General features: G+C 27.9%; 1 long non-coding RNA gene across 1 annotated transcript; it reads left to right on the top strand.

Annotated features, from left to right (window-relative positions):
* Window positions 1-5,301: 5,301 nt before the first annotated feature.
* LOC145297916 (uncharacterized) lies at window positions 5,302-7,261 on the top strand. The gene is made up of 2 exons (XR_013870352.1): window positions 5,302-6,937; window positions 7,079-7,261. It is a non-coding gene; the product is annotated as an uncharacterized LOC145297916 (long non-coding RNA).
* Window positions 7,262-7,624: the final 363 nt, after the last annotated feature.

Genomic DNA, 7,624 nt, shown 5'->3' on the forward strand with positions numbered 1-7,624 from the left:
ACGTCAGTAAATAAATAAAAAAAAAAGTGCTACGTGCGCTTGCGTCAGAAAGGGAGCGATGCGACGTGTTTTTATGTTGGTCACCATGAAACTCAACGCCCAATGAGTACCAAATTCTGTTTTCCAAAATAAACGTTTACTACCAATTTTTAAAAAAAGTGCAAGTTTTCCTGAAAAAAAAAAAAAACTTTCACCTAACAATTTATGGCAAAAATAGCGACCCATAAAAATCTGGGGTGCTTCTACACTTTATTGCCGAAATTGGAGACGCCATTTTTTTTTTCACGCACTTGCTATCCAAATCTAGGGGAGACATCATTATATGGTCCAACGATTCTTCCGGAAAGGGAAAGAATAAATTTACCAAAATTAACATTTATTACTTCCGGAAACGTTAAATTAAACTAAAATTATATTTTATTACTTCCAGAAATTTGGTGAACCGTGAACCGATATTACTGGAGAAAATGAATCTTGATAATTCAAAAAAATATTTAAAATTATTTATTTGTTCGAAAAAGCAAACAAAAAACAAAAAAACAAAAAACAAAACAAAAACTATTTTGTAAAAGTCCAATGTTGCTTTAAAAGTAAATAAAGAAAGTGAAAGAGGACATATTCGTAATTGTTTAATTGGAAATGTTTCGATTTAATTGATGAGAACGGGAAAGTTTTTCATGGAACAATTTTTTTTTTTTTATTAAAAACAGAAAATTGAAATGACATATTCATAATAGTTTAACCTGGGCGAGCGGCATTTGAAAACCAAAACAAAACCAAAACATTTATTAGTTTTTTTTGGTTTTTTTTTTTGGGGGGGGGGTATTTTTTCGTTTGTGTGTGTGTGTGTTTTTTTTGGGGGGGGGGTTCTTTTCGAACAAATAAATAATTTTAAATATTTTTTTCAATGGTCAAGATTCATTTTCTCCAGTAATATCGGTTTACCAAGTTTCTGGAAGTAATAAATGATAATTTTAGTTTAAGGGAGTAATAAATGTTAATTTTGGTAAATTTATTCTTTCCCTTTTCGGAAGCAATCGTTTGGCCGTATAATGATGTCTTCCCTAGATTTGGATAGCAAGTGCGTGAAAAAAATAGCGTCTCCAATTTCGGCAATAAAGTATACAAACACCAAATCTGCTGAGTGACAAATCTGCTTAAAATATTGAAAAGAAGAAAGAAAGAAAAAGAATAGAAACTCAAGATGTATCAGAAATTTGGAGCAATTTTTGACATCTCTAACAGAAAACTGCGAATAAAATATAAAAAACTCGTAATTTCTCTTTTTAAAGTCGGTTGTTTATTTTCTTTATGGAATATACTTTCAAAATAAACTATTAAAGTTGTTTAAAAAATAATAGAAATATTATTTTTTATTTTTTAAAAAACAGTGCTTACAAAATTTTTACAAAATGCCGGCATGCCTTCATGCAGCCATTGTTTTACGTAATAAAATCAATAGAATTTTACGAGTTAAATATTTTCCAATTTTTAAACTTTAAAAATCTATCAAAATTTTTCTATTGATTCAATTTTTACGATATTTTCAAGGTCAATGTGAAATTTTATGCTCTTTCCAATAAACCAAATATAATATTTTAGACAAACGTTTTTTTTTTCAAATTCACACCCCCATTTTGAAATGTTCATTAACATTTTAATAATTAATTTATGTGTCAAAGTTTTATGTATCACAAATTGAAGATAAAAGATCGATAAAGAAAATATTCCAATTTAAAACAAAAAAATAGTTTTTTTGGAAATTTACCTGTAAAGTCCAAAGTGTAAAACTTTTTTTTTTTAAACACGTTGATTTTTTTTTAAATGAAAGCTCATGTTATGTTTACATCGTCAAGTAAATACCAGACGCTGACGGCAAATTTTTCTATCTCATTGAATGTTTTCTTTTTTTTAGATATAAAAAAAGTAAAATTAGTTGATGAAGAAGTATTAAAATATATCAATCAAAAACTCGTGTATTTCATTAAAAGAATTTTTTTTAAATAGGGGAAAACTTATGAGTGAATGTGCGTTTCTTTTTTAACTACGGAGGATGAAAAATACTAATTTTAGTTAACACACGCAATAAAAAAGAGACATTATTTATGCCCTTGAACGAAACCATACTTCATAAATTTCATTTTAGCAGCAGCAGCTATTTAACGCTTCGTGCAAAACATGTTACAAAAATGCGATTTTCTAGGACCCTCGCTTTAAAAAAATCCTTTTATTTAAAAAACACATGGAATTTAAAATATAAATATGGATAAATTCTTAACAATGAAGAATGGAACAACCCATTTAATAATATTTTTTTAGGTAAGTGATTTTTTTGGCATATATATACATATATTTATAAGCAAGTCAAAATATATTGATTTTCTTTATATTTTTTTTTAAAGAAAACCGCTTTAAAGAAACAAATATTGCATAATTTGCTATTAAACCTGTTATTTTTTTTTAATTTGATATTTGCTCCTTTAATTTAAAAAAAATTAGGGTTTGAATTATATTTTCAAGTAGTTATAAGCTTAAAAATAATAGTAAGTTGAATTATTATTGACTATTACTGATCATCATTTTTAATGGCCACTTTGTGATACACCTATAGAACCTCTCACAAACATACTGGCAATAATTTGGTTTCTTCCTACCTTTCAGTGTTTCCAATAAGGGGGATTGATTTACTAGGATTTGTATTAGGAGCTAGGCACTTATTAAAATTATTTAATTGTTGAATTTTTTGCATTATGGTTAAATTTGTTAGTTTGCTAGCACTAAAAGCCCACACAAAAAATTGAACAAAAGACAAAATTAAAAAGAATGGTACTCATGCAGAATTTAACCCTCACCCCCTCCCCGCACCGGATTCCAATTAGTTTAGGGTTCGACCGGCAATCACCGGATTCATCCGAGCGTTGTTCAAATGTTGAAACACTTAACCAACATTTTATTTATTTTTTTGCAGAATTAATTAATGATGGGAGTATTTTTTCCGTTTATTTTCTTAACATCTATTGACAAAAAAAATTTGTACATTCTCTTGAAAAAAAATCTTACTTTTCTCTACTTTCACCTAACTATTTACAGTGTTCATATAAAACATTCAACATTTCTTTTTATAATAAAAATTCTGTTTCCAAAAAGAAATGTTTACTGCCAACTTTCTTTTAAAAAAAGATTCATGAAAAAAAAAAAAAAAAAAAAACTTTCACCTAACAATTTATGGTAAAAAATTCACCTTTTCTTGGAAAAAACCCCCAACTTTTATTGATAAAAAAAAAATTGCAAAAATAATAAAATAAATAAACAATACAAAATGCAATTTTTTATGAGGAATGTGTTCCATTTTAACAAACTGAGCCACAGCAACGCGTGGCCGGATACGGCTAGTATATATATATATATATATATATATATATATATATATATATATATATATATATATATATATATATATATATATTCTTAGCTATCAAACATTCCACTTTACTCCCCCAATCATATTTTCCGAACGTTTGAGTCTGACAGATTCTTGTGTTTTTTCAACTAAAATCACACGACAAAAGAAAAAAAGAAAAAAAGAAACAAAAAAAAAGAAACAAAAGAAAAAAAGAAAAAAAGAAACAAAAAAAAAGAAACAAAAGAAAAAAAGAAAAAAAGAAACAAAAGAAAAAAAGAAAAAAGAAAAAAAGAAACAAAAGAAAAAAAGAAAAAAAGAAACAAAAGAAAAAAAGAAAAAAAGAAACAAAAGAAAAAAAGAAAAAAAGAAAAAAAGAAAAAAAAGAAAAAAGAAAAAAAGAAAAAAAGAAAAAAAGAAACAAAAGAAAAAAAGAAAAAAAGAAACAAAAGAAAAAAAGAAAAAAAGAAACAAAAGAAAAAAAGAAAAAGCAAAACAAAAAAAAATATATTTCAAACAGTTCATTACATTCTTCTTTTTTGTTTGCGTAAACAAAACAAAAAATACCAGAATTTTTCTTTTCTTCTTCGTTCTGAAGCATTTGATTTTGTAGCAAAGCGTGAAAACTAATGTATTTGTTTAGAATTATTGTGCATGGCCTATGGGATTGTAACATTTAGTCTTTTCTAGCCTTGGTCAGTGAAATAAATCCTTCTAGACTGGAGAAAGTGTAGAATGGCAGAAAATCTCTCCGCAACGTTCTATCTATCTGTTTATATAATTATAGTTATCTGTTTCTATATTTCTTTTTAGTTTTGTATCTCTATATAAATCACCCTCTCTCTCACCCTATCTCCCTGTCTTTCTCTCTATCAATTAATCAATCTGTCTGTCCCTCAATCTCTCTTATATATATATATTTACGTATATAACACACTCCTTATCAGAAATTTTAGACTACATGATAGTCTTTAAAAAACCTATATATATATATATATATATATATATATATATATATATATATATATATATATATATATATATATATGTATATATATATGTATATTTATATGCATATATATACATATATATATGTATATATATGTATATAAGCATATATATGTATATATATGTGTGTGTGTATATATATGTATATATATAAATATATATATATATATGTATATATATGTGTGTGTGTATATATATATGTGTATATACATATACATATATATATATATAGTAAGTTATAAAATATATATGGCGATTAAGCTACACTGAATATTCCGCGTTTCATTCACTCTAGGATTCTTCAGGCTTATGCGCGAATTTTGTGGTTGTCTGTCGTTTTTATATACGCACCTTCTATTTAGATTTTAGTTAGCCAATCAGCTTTCTAGTATCCACCGCCCCCTTCCTATCAGCCAATGGACATGCACTTTTCAATATTCAGTGTAGCTTAATCGCCATATATATATATATATATATATATATATATATATATATATATATATATATATTATAACTTACTAACTAGCTCTACCTACGTATTGAGCACTTTTGAAGTAAATACTTAATGTTTACGCATAAATTTATACTTTCGTATATTAATTTTATGTGAGTAAATGAAGTAGTTATATACACACACACACACGCACACACACACACACACACACACACACACACACACACACACATATATATATATATATATATATATGTATATATATATATATATATATATATATATATATATATACTCCTTATCTGAAATTTAAGATCACCTGATAATCAAACTATTTTTCAAGGATAGGTTTTAAACTCCTCCCACTTAATTTACCAACATTGCAACCTAAAATGGTCATAGGGAAAAAGCTATATTCTAAACATTTAATTCAGAAATTTACATTTTTATAAAATGACGCATTTTACACCGCATCGAAATTATAAGACCGGGTGTATAAAGTGTTTTTTATTCAGTTAAAGATTAGCAATCATTGCGCAAATGTGTCACCACGCCTAAAACAAGCAAACTTTCGAAGCTGAACGTGCTTGAATTCTAGATTTCCATAAGCAAGTTTTGTCACAGCAGGCGATCGCAGCTAAAGTAAATCGCAGTAAAACTGTGATTTGCAACTTTCTAAACAACAGTGAGAATTATGGAAAAGTAACATCCATTGGTATACCCTCAAAATTTCTACTGCATTGAGTAGGAAAATAAAACGGGTTATTGTAAAAGACGGGACTTTCTTTTAGTCAAATTTAGGCAGTAATAGCTGCTGATTGCAGTCCAGTAACCACCAGACGACACTTACGACAAAAAGGCAAATAAAAAAGCCTAAACAAATTCCTCGCCTGCTTCCAGGTCACAAGGTGGACCGCTTAAGGTTTGGTCGTGAATACCAAACATGAGGCGTTGCGAAGTCCTGTTTACTAATGAGAAAAAAAATCAATCTAGATGGTTCTAATGGCGTCCAACGATATTGACATAACGAACATTTCTCCACACGTCATAGTGGTGGAGGGTCCCTAATGGCATGAGGCGCCTTTTCTTACAAAGGGACGATGGAGCTCCAGGTGGTGCAGGGTCATCAGACAGCGGTTGGTTATTTTGCATGCTACAAAAAACATCGTTGATGACGGTGGCCATCGTTGGTGTAGGGATAGATGGTTATTCCAACTGGATAATGCTGCAATCCACGCTGCATGACGGTCCTTAACCTTTCTGCAAGAAAATGGGGCTGATCTCTTGGGACATCCTGCATACTCGCCAGACTTGAACCGAATTGAAAATGTTTGGGTATGGATGACAAGAGATGTTTATCGAAATGGCAAACTATATTCAACAAAAAATGAACTTCGCGAAGCCATCTTCAAAAGTTGGAGAAACATCCCCAGCACCTTAATGGAAACACTTATTTCTAGCATGGCCCAAAGAATTTTTGAAGTCATCAAAACCAGTGGAGGTAGAACTCATTATTAAATTTGGTTGTTGAATGTTTTCATGCATTTTTCGTGCAATTTGATAGAATTTATTTCACCGGTCTTATAATTTCGATAAAGTGTAAAATGCCTCATTTTATAAAAATTAAAATTTATGAATTAAATGTTTGGAATGAAGCTTTTTTTTTTTCGAAACCTTTTAGGTTGTAATATTGGTAATCTTAAATGGGAGTAGTCTATCTATCCTTAAAAAAGGTTTCTTTTTAAAGATTTTAAAGTGGTCTTAAATTTTTTAGTATATATATATATATATATATATATATATATATATATATATATATATATATATATATATATACTCAAATAAAATAAAGAAAACATGACAATTACCTCCCCTTAAAATGCGTAATAGTAATATCCTATATATATAAACCGTAGCGTCTTGAAATCAAAAATACGCTAACGGAAACAATTTATTGCACAAGCGCCCCCCCCCCCTTTTAAAATTCATCATTCAATAAGATAAAAAGCTATAGCAAACATCTAAATGACTATTTTAACCACAGTTCCTGATTTCAAAAAACGAAAAATTAAAAGGTAAATATCTCTATATATTTTTAAAGCAAATTTATTATGTAAATTCAAAAATATATATTTTTCTCTACTTATTTCTATCTCTAACCCATATTAATTTTCTTATAAATTTTAAATCCAGACCTTTTATTTCAATTTTTTCAGATTCATCTGCCTTACTTTTAATGCTAGGTTTATTTATGGTGTCTTTTAAATTCAATAAAAACCCTTCAAAATTTGCTGATGAGGAGACCTTGCTTATCAAAAATCTATATATAATTATTGTACATAACTTGATGTATACCACAATAAAAAGCATTGTTTTCCGAAACGATCGTACAGATAATTGATTTTGTTGTTGTTCCTTCTTATGAAACGGATTTTTAATTTTTAATTTAATTATAATTTGATTTTTAAATTTTAAATTATCAATCGCATTACTTAATATTATATATATATATATATATATATATATATATATATATATATATACACCTTTTTTCTGTCCTTTTCCTCTCTTTCTATTTCACTCTCGCTTTATCTCTTTTTATCTCGCCCTCTTTCTCTCTTTTCGGTCTCTTTCTTTCTTTCATTTTCTCTCTATATATATATCTTGCTCTCTCTCTCTGTATCTAGCTTTCTGTCTTTTCTCTCTCTCTCTCTCTCTCTCTCTCTCTCTCTCTATATATATATATATATATATATATATAT

Source organism: Euprymna scolopes, chromosome 18 (genome assembly GCF_053919585.1).
Source record: "Euprymna scolopes isolate OS-2025 chromosome 18, ASM5391958v1, whole genome shotgun sequence".
NCBI lineage: Eukaryota > Metazoa > Mollusca > Cephalopoda > Sepiida > Sepiolidae > Euprymna > Euprymna scolopes.